Source organism: Esox lucius, chromosome 8 (assembly GCF_011004845.1).
Source record: "Esox lucius isolate fEsoLuc1 chromosome 8, fEsoLuc1.pri, whole genome shotgun sequence".
NCBI classification, from domain to species: Eukaryota; Metazoa; Chordata; class Actinopteri; order Esociformes; family Esocidae; genus Esox; species Esox lucius.
This window is the reverse complement of record NC_047576.1, coordinates 23,346,486-23,358,430: the sequence shown is the minus strand read 5'-3', so window position 1 is coordinate 23,358,430 and position 11,945 is coordinate 23,346,486. Positions and strand designations below refer to the sequence as shown.

The window sequence follows — 11,945 nt, the reverse complement described above, 5'->3', positions numbered from 1 at the left end:
TCCACTCCTTTTGGATGACTAGATGGACTAATTAATTGTCTGCCAACTCAAACATACATGCCTTTTGGAGTTCACTGGGTTCGAATTCTATGTTTGCACATAACAAATATACAATATATTACATAAAACCAATACGACACCATAATTCTGAGACTGAGATTATCTGCTTTAAAGTAGCCCCATGTCTATGATCTGTTGGTTTGTTTTAAAAAACGGCAGCCTGAATATAGCAGATAAAGAATAACAATGAGGGTAAAGTCATGGATGTCTTGTTTAGAAAAACACTCAAATGGTTCTGAGAAGTAGTCCTCTGGAGTATTGAAGAGAGCGCTACAGAGAGCAATAGAGAGCATACTCAAGCTCTCTTAATAGATTTCAGAGACATAAACTGTAGCAGCACTTAAATCTTTAACATCAGACCTTTAAATGCCATCTCAGTACACAGCATCAAATATGATATTCATATTCAACTATTTGCAGCATACAGGAAAGTAAGAGCCAATAGATGTTGTGCAATAACTACAATAACAACATTATCTACCTGCTGTACAGTTGACTATTTTTATATTCATATGGATATGCGATGATCTTTTCTCTTTTTCTCCATCAGCATTAAAAGATAACCATCAGACCATAATGTACTAGTGCATGTCTTACCACAAAGTCAGAGAGAGATTTTGTCTCAAATGGTACCCTATTTCCTGCATAGCCCTATGGACCCTGGTCAAGGATAGTGTACTTCATAGGCAATAGGGTGCCATTTAGGAAACAACCAGCTACTGAGGCTTGTATTATGTTAGCAAGATGGGAGGGTAGTCTTTCTTTCTGTGTAAAAGGGCTTGAGTGCTAGGGGGCATACTTAGCCTCCAGTTCCCAAAGGACCAATGTTATTATTGGTAATAAAACCCCATAAATACAGTAAGAGGAAAGCTTATGCCACTGTAGAACACACACTCCTCTGATTGTACGCTCCACTGAGAGTTAGATACATGGACTTCTAGTCCCTATTTCCCCTGGAACACCCATCAAAGTGTGTGACAAACAACTGACACTGGTAAAAAACTGTTGGCTAAAAAGGGGCACACTGACTATAAAGACACAACCTTACAAAGGAAGACAGCGGCTTTGCTTATCACAATCAGAGTGGTTTAATCTTTTAACAGGGTAAAGGGGAGGGAAAGAGGGAGGGACACTAAACTACTGTCATGACAAATACATCCAGCAGAGCCCACTTCTATAATGGAATGAAAAAACATATATATTTTGTTATGTACTAAAAGTGTTTCTTCAACCTCGCGCCCCCTGGCAGCCCAATTCTTCTCCTTCACTTCTCCTGCACAAAGAGTGCATTGTTAGCAGGGCCATTACCAAGTCTCCTCCACACTCACTGGACAACCGATGACTCAGAGCTATAGATTACATCCAAAATGCATCAAATTCCCCACATAGTGCCCTACTTTGGACCAAAGTTACAGATGCCATATCCTAATCTGAGCCAGTTTGCAACAGGAGGAATATAATCTTGCAGCAACAGGAAGAGTAAATTATGAACATAATAAGCCTTTTTAAACCTCAAATACACCAGAAATAATTGTACTATTTGTACATTTCCATTTCCAGCTGTGCGTGAAAATCCCTCCAACAACAGGATTATCTAATTCAAATACAGTTTCTGTACTGCACTACGTAGTGAATGAGGTGCCATTTGGGAAGCAGCCAGGAGAGGGAGAACAAGCTGATGTTCATCATACCCTTCCTGTCTGACCTCTCTGGGTTCCCGAGGATGAATGCATCAGGACACTGGCGTTGAATAGACAGATTTTCCAAATGTTTTGAAATCCGTTTGGAGGCTGAGAAAGGAAGAAAGGGGGAAAAGATGCGAGAGCCTTGAAGAAATGGATTTGGCCTATAAACAGTAAGTGGTGTGATGCCCATTTCTTTAGGAGCAGGACATTAAGGGACCCTTTTTATTGATGGCTGCACAAAATGGAGTACAGAGTGGGCACAATTAAGAGTCAATTGAAGACCTGGAATGCTGGAGGGGTCAGGTGGTGGTGGGTTATATATTAGCCGTATAGCTTCAAGTCATTTCATTTTGGGAGCATAAAGGAGAAGAAAGAGTTGTTCCATCCTAACCTTTTTATTTTTTTCTGTTCCTCCTATTTCTCCTTTTTTGTCTGTCTGCGGATGGTAGCTTTGCCCCCACTTGGAATAGATGTATTACTTATGACATCCCAGTTTTCATCCGTTCACAATTTTTACATTAGAGTTAAATCTCTGCAGCTGGAATCTCACGGCTGAGTTAGCAAGAGCCCATCAAATATTGAAACGTTGGGAGCCACTGGCAGTCAGGGGGTGCATCCCAAATGCCAAACTATCCCCTAAGTAGTGCACTACTTTTGACCACAGCGCTATGGTCCCTGGTCAGAAGTTGTGCACTAATACAGTCAGGTTGAGGGGAGTTCTTGTGCAAAGCCAAGCTTCAGATTTACACACATTCCAATAGGAGTGTACTACTACAGAAAAAGCACTGATAAAAATTTCATTAAAATAAGCCAGGGATATTGCTAGCATCTCCCAAGCATCACTATGAAATCTTAATCTGAGTTAATGGAAGAGATATGAAAGCCTTTCTCAATTCAAACACAGGCTGTGCATAATTTATAAATTATTGTCAGAAAAGTGATTCCGCTCTGAGATTTACTCCCCTTTAGATGGGTAGCGAACCCCAAGGGGGCAGAGAAAAAACACAGGTCTTTTTGACCTCTTATGTCAAGAGATTTTACAGCAGAGCTGTCGATATCATCAGGTAAACTCGTCATTTTTCAGAGACAGTAGAGCAGGCAGCAGAAGCACTCAGTACACGGCAAGTCAAGCAATTGCCCAGACAGGCCTCTCTCTTCCAGGACTAGCTTTAGAACCACTCAGAGAGGGACTAAATAAAACAAGCTGTGGAGGGGACAGTTACAGCGTTACAGCCCCGCCTGCGTCGTTCCATCCTGCCGGTTGACAGTTGCTAAAAGCTTCGTTATGTCTCAAACAAACCTCCTCCTCAACGATGTAGCCTAACTAACAACAGCGAGACCGACCGACAGATTCTTTTTTTAAATGCCTTTCCTTCTTTCCCAGTACTCTTCCTTTCACCCGCTCTTTTTTTTTTTTTCCCGAACTCCAATTATAGATGATAGCCTGTGTATGCTCTGCGGTGAGGCCTGTGGTTAATTCGCAGTGACAGATTCCTCTACTTTTGCATGCCGAGCGTAAGAAAAATTGTGTCCCGCACTGGAGAACATTATCCACTAATGTAGCCGCAGTGTGTCCAGCAGGGAGCTATGGGTTGTTACTGCTCCTCTACATGGCATGAACAACCTCTGATTACAGTTAGCACATGTACCTTTCCCTCCCTCAAGACAAGCAGACATTATCACTATTCTGCGACTAACTGTACCGTAGGTGAGCGACTCACATGGTTCACTGTGATGCACCTTCACTTCCCTCAACGTCCTCCAACCGCCCCCAAAATCTGCTCTCATTCAGTCACCTGCGTCCGACTAGGGCTTCGAGTCCTGTCAGTTATGCGTTTAATATATTGTTTTTATTTCATAAATATATCTTCGTTGATTCACATAAGCAAATCCATAGTTGTTGCTAATGTGGAATTTCAAAAAGCATTATGTGTCTTTAGGTGTATAACTGATATTTGGTGTACCTGGGTGGGCTGGGAGATCTGCCTGGATGTGGCAGATAAAGCAGTGACAGCATGCTTGGCTGGGCGGACCATATTCTAGGTGATAAAAGCATCAAAGGGGGACATGAATGTTGGATGTGCTGCTGAAGTTTACACCACTACACTGCTACACTGAAGCAAACTTATTTAGGACAGTGCCATTAGACTCCTATCTCTCTGAAGGAAGCCCTAAAGCATTCGTTTAATGTGGATAAATGGATGTAGATTGAGAGTTCTGCTGCAATGTTTCCTCTGGCGTGTGCCACATCCTCTGTACGAGTAAAAATTGATGAGGCCCCAAAAGCATACGGAGAGCACTGAGCTAAGGAACATCCTGGGTTGGGTACAGCACAGTACAGCACAGCTCACGTCAAGCCAAGCTAGTATCATCTAGCAGGCAGCATCATATTTACATTAAGGAAATGGAGCAACTCAACATCTAAACCGGAATCATTTACCTATAGCCTATTGGAGTAAAGAGATGCAGCTGCAGGTACTTCTCAAACTTGACAACAAGAGTCTAATCTGACTTCTGTTTACCCGTATAAAAAGCTGAACATCTGAATGCACATTTCTATGGGTGCAACATTTTTATGAAGTATATCTAAAATTATTTTCTATTTTCTAAAATTCAGCACAAGAACACACTTGATTGATCAGATCCTGGATGTTGATAAGGAGAGTAGTGATATGGAATCTTATCCCAATTTATTTTTGAAAAATAAAAAAACTGGCAATTTCTATTAGTAGCATGAAATTGTATTTGTTCGATTTTGCCTTTCTCTTACAATCTCTCTCAATTTAATGTTGGTCTGAAGCCACAGTAGCAGCTATACCCACCAGAGGAGTGTGTGACTGGAGACTTGACACAATCAGTAAGCGTAATTGCGTAAGTAAATCGGTGCCACTGGCGATATTTTATTAAAGACCAAAGTTGTTCTTTTTTCCCTCCATGCAGTTTAATTATGAGCGCTAGTTAATTCATGGTGGCTGGGGATGATTACCCGGAGACGTGTTGGGTGTCATTAAGATATCCCACAACTTCATCGCCGTATCCATAATTTACCCACAATCCATGTGTGAGTAACAGGGCTTTATTTTGGAAAGGCTTTAAAGGGAAAAGTCATGTGGAAAAAGGACTGCCGCGGTGCCCGAGTGGTCTCCATGTCCCACCAAGTGGAAGAGTAAAGGAGTGTAAAAGCTACCTTTAGGCTGGGCGTTGCTGGCAAGACTGTCCACGGTTAGTAGAGGAGGATAAACAAAGTGAGAGCAAGTGGAAGATGAAGACACGCATTACCTTTGCCGATAACCACTTCAATGAGGGAAAGAATGACTTACTATGGCTGATATATGCTTGTCTCTCTCGGAAAATGTTGCATAGGGAATGAGGGAAGGAAAGATGAAGAGGGAGGGAGACGTGCAATGGGAGCATTTTCCCGACCTTCTAAGCTGCAGTGGAGGTGATGTTCATCTTCGGAGAGGTACTTATGTCAGGCGAAGCTGGGGCTGGGTCACCCGGGGGACCAGACAAGCACACCCTCCCCTCCCAGCCTTCCCGTGTCCAGTCAGGAATGGCCCTCTGAGACGCTCCCGGACTGCTGCTCACTCACCTCAACCACTCACTCAGCTTCACTTTACACTGCCTCTGGTGGGACCCGTTACTGCACACCACTACCTCTCGTCTCTCTGTCTCCATCTCTCTTTTTCTCCTCCCAATGTAACCTTTCTCTTTCTATTTTGTCTCTCTTTTTTCTACCTCATTTCGTCTCCCCTCCCTGCCTCTCCAGTGGCCCCCATCACATCCATCACTCCTCTGTTTTCCAGTCTCTCTCGAATCACTGGTCTACCCATCATCCCTATATCCCCTCCCTGGATGTTTTTTTTGTGTTATTGTTTGTTTCGTGATGTTTGGCATCTTTTTTTATGAACTGTTAGCAGCCTGTATGTTGGCTTATGTTTCTATGCCTCTAATGTATTAATTACTGAAGTGAAGTTATGCTTTTGGAACAGAGCCGGTCCCAATTGCCACACATTGCTAAACATCAAGCCTAAACACCTGCACAATCTGCAGTTATGGTTGTTGCGATAGTCATAACCATAGTAAGAAATTGGCTTCAGCTCAATGTTAAGGGAAATTCTTCCTAGCATCACAAGTCATCAAAAAAATAAAAAAAAACATGTTGATGAAATTGTGCAAATCAACCCTCATTATGATCCATCCAGCTGTTAACCACTATACCAGATTTGTTTCCATGGTCATTAGCAAAAGGGTAATCAGATTTTTTTTGTGAAGAAAATTTGCAGCAAATTTAATATATCGTTTTTTTTTGTTGCTACTTTTTTAAATGAAGCAAAATCACATAAAACCTTAAAGTAACTTGTTTCTCACAGAAAGCTAAAATATAAATGCTAATTGCAATCAATAGGAAATAGGAAATAAAATATCCAATTCAACTACAAATCATTGCCTTTGTGACGACTACGACCTCTGCTGGTTCACCTCCCCCTGCAGCGGGCGGGCCCCGGCGGTCGACGTCACCGGCTTTCTGACACCACCGTCTCATCATGCATTTCACCTGTGTCTCGTTTAGTGCACCTGTTCATCATCACTGTTTCCCCCGGTATATATGTTCCCTCTGCTCCCCCTGTCTTTGTGTGTGATTGTGCGCTGCCACTGTGTTTATGTATGCGTCTATGTAAGACGCTCGTGCTGTGTGTTTTGTTCCATTCCTATATAAAATAACCTTCATCCGCCGCGCCTTCTCCGGTTCCTCCTTGCTTCCTCAACCTCCGCCGTGACAGAATCACACACCTATCAAGAAAAGCAGCAAGGATATGGAGCCCGAAGGAGCTACAGGCGAGGTCGGTGTTGCGGAGGCGGTCAAGGTGCATTCAACAATGCTGGCCAGCCTAGGCGCCGCGATGGACAATGTTCTGAAAGCGGTGCAGCGCCTAGAGCTGAGCCAGCAGCACCCCGCAACACCGGCCGTCTCTCCGCCGGCCCCAGCCTCGCCACCAGCCATGGGGCCGTTGCATCTCCCTTTGCCGAGGGATTACAACGGGGCGGCGGACCGCTGCCAGGGATTCCTATTGCAACTGGACATCGCGCTCCAGGCGATGCACCCTGCGCCGACCGAGGCACAGAAGATCACCTCGCTCGTCTCCTGCCTTTCCGGAAAAGCCCTGGAGTGGGCCACCGCCGTCTGGAACACCGAGCAGCCCACCCAGGGCAGCTACGCCGAGTTCACCCGCCGCTTCCGAGCCGTGTTTGACCACCCGCACGAAGGAAGAGAGGCGGGTGAACGGCTGTTCCACCTTCGGCAGGGGACGAGGTCGGCGCAGGAGTTCGCACTGGAGTTCCGGACCCTGGCAGCGGGATCGGGGTGGAACGAACGGGCTCTGATCGACCACTACCGCTGTAGCCTTCGCGAGGACGTCCGGAGGGAGCTGGCTTGTCGAGACGTGTCCCTCTCCCTCGATCAGCTGGTTGACATGTCCATCCGTCTTGACAACCTGCTGGCTGCCCGAGGACGTCCCGGAAGAGGCCCGTCCGTTCCACCCTATCGACCATACCAACCCGACACCGCCGTCCCCATGGAATTGGGAGCGGCTGCACTGCCGGGCAGACGTCGGGGAGGACAGGTGCGGAGTGCCTCCAGGAGGCAACGAGGCCGTCTTACTGCACCACACCGCACCTCCCTCCCTGAGTCAAGAGGCGACAGGCAGGGCACTTCCGCATCACCCCAGGTAGCACATGCACATTCGCCACTAACCTCTTCCCTCTCTATGTGCACTGTTCCTGTTAGGTTCCCCGGATTTTCGCTGCTTGCCCGGTGTAAGGCGCTGGTAGACTCAGGCGCAGCCGGGAATTTCATGGATAGGTCCTTTGCCCTACGGGCACACATACCCCTCCAGGCCCTCGACACCCCCCTGCCCGTGAGAGCTCTAGACAGCCGGCCGCTAGGGTCAGGGCTGGTCACTAGTTGCACTGTTCCTCTCCTCCTTGTTACCGACAACCGACACAGTGAAACCATTTCATTTCACGTGATCGACTCACCCACGTTCCCCGTCGTTTTAGGTTTCCCCTGGTTGTCCCTACATGACCCTGTCATCTCTTGGTCTAGTCGACGTCTGTCGGGGTGGTCGCGGAAGTGTCAGGGTAGGTGTTTGGGTGTTTCCGTTGGCTCGACCTCGGTGGAGAGTCCAGACAGTGCGCCTGCCGTGCCCATTCCCCCCGAATACAGGGACTTGGCTACGGTTTTCTCCAAGGCCAAGGCTGCTGTGTTGCCACCACACCGGCTGGGGGATTGTGCGATAGACCTCATTGATGGAGCCGCACTCCCGAAGGGTCACGTGTATCCACTGTCCCGCACCGAAACGGAGACTATGAACGCCTACGTTGCGGAAGCGTTGGAACAGGGATACATTAGGCCCTCCAAGTCACAGGTCTCCTCGAGTTTCTTTTTTGTGAAAAAGAAGGACGGTGGTTTGCGCCCGTGCATCGATTACCGGGCGCTGAACAAGATCACCATTCCGTTCCGCTACCCTCTCCCTTTGATCTCTGCGGAGGTGGAGAGGATGCACGGGGCCCGCTTTTTCACTAAATTAGACCTCAGGAGTGCCTATAACCTGGTGCGTATCCGGGAAGGAGACGAGTGGAAAACTGCTTTTAGTACCACGTCTGGCCATTACGAGTATTTAGTGATGCCGTACGGGTTGATGAATGCTCCTTCCGTCTTCCAGTCCTTCGTAAACGACGTATTCCGGGACTTGTTGTGTGAGGGAGTGGTAGTGTATATTGATGACATCCTGATATTCACTGCCACCCGCGCAAAACATGTCTCGTTAGTGCGCAGAGTGCTGGCTCGACTGCTGGAGCATGACCTGTACGTGAAAGCCGAGAAGTGTCTGTTTTTCCAGTCGTCTGTGTCCTTCCTGGGATATCACTTTTCCAGCGCAGGTGTGGCTATGGAGGAGCCTCACGTTGATGCCGTGCGTAATTGGCCGACCCCAACCACGGTTAAGGACGTGCAACGTTTCTTAGGCTTCTCTAACTATTACAGGAGGTTTATCCGGGGCTTTAGCCAGGTCGCGGCTCCGATCACCTCCCTTCTGAAGGGGGGGGCGACCCGGTTGCGGTGGACCGTGGACGCGGAGCGGGCGTTTGTGGAACTGAAACACCGTTTCACCACCGCTCCGGTCCTGGCCCATCCCGACCCGTCGCTCCAGTTCATTGTGGAGGTGGACGCGTCCGATTGTGGGCTCGGTGCCATCCTCTCCCAACGGACGGGGTGTCGTAACACGCTCCGTCCCTGTGCCTTCTTCTCCCAGAAGCTCAGTGCGGCGGAGCGGAACTACGACATAGGTGATCGTGAGCTGCTGGCCGTGGTTCGAGCTCTGTCGGCGTGGAGGCACTGGTTAGAGGGGGCTAAACACCCTTTCCTCGTCTGGACTGACCACCGGAACCTGGAGTACATGCGGGCAGCGAGGAGGCTGACCCCTCGCCAGGCAAGGTGGGCTATGTTCTTCACCCGGTTTGTGTTTACTCTCACCTACAGGCCGGGGAGTAAGAACGTCGGGGCTGACGCGCTGTCCCGCCAGCATGACACGGAGGAGAGGCCGGTGGATGATGCTCCCGTGCTCCCGGAGTCATGCATCGTGGCACCGGTGGTATGGGAACTGGACGCGGACATCGCCGAAGCGCAGCGCGACGAGCCCTCTCCGCCCACATGCCCTGAGGGCCGTACGTATGTGCCGGCGTCTGTCCGCGACCGCCTCATCTACTGGGCGCATACATCTCCCTCCTCCGGTCATCCTGGCATCGGGCCAACAGTGCGCGCCCTGGCCGGTAAGTACTGGTGGCCCACTTTAGCCAAGGACGTGAGGGTATACGTCTCTTCCTGCTCGGTGTGCGCCCAGAGTAAGGCACCCCGGCACCTACCTGTGGGCAAGTTGCACCCCTTGCCCATTCCACAACGACCATGGTCCCACATTTCTGTTGATTTTTTGACGGATCTCCCCCCTTCCCAGGGCCATACCACCATCCTGGTCGTTGTGGATCGGTTCTCGAAGTCCTGCCGCCTCTTGCCTCTGCCCGGCCTTCCTACTGCCCTACAGACCGCGGAGGCCCTGTTTACACACGTCTTCCGGCACTATGGGGTGCCCGAGGACATCGTGTCTGACCGGGGTCCCCAATTCACGTCTAGGGTGTGGAAAGCCTTTATGCAGCACCTGGGGATCTCGGTCAGCCTGACCTCGGGCTACCATCCCCAGTCCAACGGGCAGGTGGAACGGGTAAACCAAGAAGTGGGTAGGTTCCTCCGGTCCTACTGCCAGGACCGGCCGGGGGAGTGGGCAGAGTTTCTGCCGTGGGCAGAATACGCACTGAATTCTCTGCACCACTCCTCCACGGGCGTGACACCTTTCCAGTGCGTCCTGGGCTACCAGCCGGTCCTGGCGCCGTGGACGCCGAGCCAGACCGGTACCCCTGCGGTGGACGACTGGTTCCGGCGGGCAGCGGGCACATGGGAGGCAGTACAATCCCGCCTCCGGCTCGCTGTCCGCCGTCAAAAGACCAATGCAGACCGCCACCGCGGGGAGGCCCCGGTGTATCGGCCGGGCGACCGGGTCTGGCTCTCGTCCAGGGACCTGCCCCTCCGCCTGCCCTGCCGGAAGCTGGCCCCGCGGTTTGTGGGGCCTTTTAAAGTCCTGAGGAGAGTCAACGAGGTAACATATCGGTTACGCCTTCCCCCCGACTACCGTATTAACCCCTCGTTTCATGTGTCTCTCCTCAGGCCGGTGGTGGATGGTCCCCTCCAGGGGTGTGAGGTGCGGGAGGTTCCCCCTCCCCCTCTGGACATCGAGGGGGCCCCGGCGTACTCGGTCCGCTCCATCATCGACTCGAGGCGCCGGGCGGGGGGCCTCCAATACCTCGTGGAGTGGGAGGGGTACGGCCCGGAGGAGCGGAGCTGGGTTCCGGTGAAGGACGTCCTGGCTCCCGTCCTTGTCCGCGAATTCCACCAGCGTCGGCCGGATCGCCCTGCTCCGCGCCCCCCGGGTCGGCCCCGAGGCCGGTGCCGTCGCGCGGCTGGGGCCGCGCGTCAGGGGGGGGGTACTGTGACGACTACGACCTCTGCTGGTTCACCTCCCCCTGCAGCGGGCGGGCCCCGGCGGTCGACGTCACCGGCTTTCTGACACCACCGTCTCATCATGCATTTCACCTGTGTCTCGTTTAGTGCACCTGTTCATCATCACTGTTTCCCCCGGTATATATGTTCCCTCTGCTCCCCCTGTCTTTGTGTGTGATTGTGCGCTGCCACTGTGTTTATGTATGCGTCCATGTAAGACGCTCGTGCTGTGTGTTTTGTTCCATTCCTATATAAAATAACCTTCATCCGCCGCGCCTTCTCCGGTTCCTCCTTGCTTCCTCAACCTCCGCCGTGACAGCCTTTAATATTCAAGGAGTTAAGCTTCATAAGCTTTGTTTGTTCTCCACAAGATATATGCATTTGTACTTTCAATAAAATGCCATAATGTGTATTAAAAATGTATAGTATTTGGGAGTATGATTAGAAAGAAAGAAGATTATTCTCCTTACTTAATAATTAAATGATTCTTACCTTAATTCTCCTTTATGAAATTCAAATAAATATAACCTCATATGGGTGCAGATAATTAATTGCTTAAATTAGATTAACATTTCAGAACCTTACTGTTCTATCTGTGATTGCACCCCCTGTAAAAACTGTTTATTATTACATCAGGATTTTAAATCTTAAATGTACCCTTAAGATGAGGACAATGTGGGGTTATGAAAGAAGAAATCACTTCAAAATCGTTCTGAGATGTGGGATGTGAAATCTTTTATGCTCAAAATCTCAGAGCAATGATTTCAGCACATATAACCTTCTAGTACCAATTACTGAAAACATGTTCTATTTCGGCACTGTAAAATATAGACAAATAGGCAGGTTTGACTTCAGAAATATATGGTCAGCGCTTACAAAGATGCCTTGATTGTTCATTTGCTTCTCAGCGAAACTGGCATTCTATATATATTGTTATAGTGATGGAACAATAATTCTGCCTTGTTTAACTCTCTTGGGCATGGAGTTCACCAGAGCTTCACAGGTTGCCACTGGAGTCCTCTTCCACTCCTTCATGACGACATCACGGAGCTGGTGGGTGTTAGAGACATTGCAATCCTCCACCTTCCGCT

At 49.3% G+C, this 11,945-nt stretch overlaps 1 long non-coding RNA gene across 1 annotated transcript in view; it reads left to right on the top strand.

Annotated features, from left to right (window-relative positions):
- Positions 1 to 1,784: 1,784 nt before the first annotated feature.
- LOC117594833 overlaps positions 1,785 to 11,945 on the top strand; it is a 35,638-nt gene continuing 25,477 nt past the window's right edge. Inside the window, exon 1 of the long non-coding RNA XR_004576091.1 lies at positions 1,785 to 1,915. This is a non-coding gene — a long non-coding RNA (uncharacterized LOC117594833). The remainder of the gene's footprint in view (positions 1,916 to 11,945) is intronic.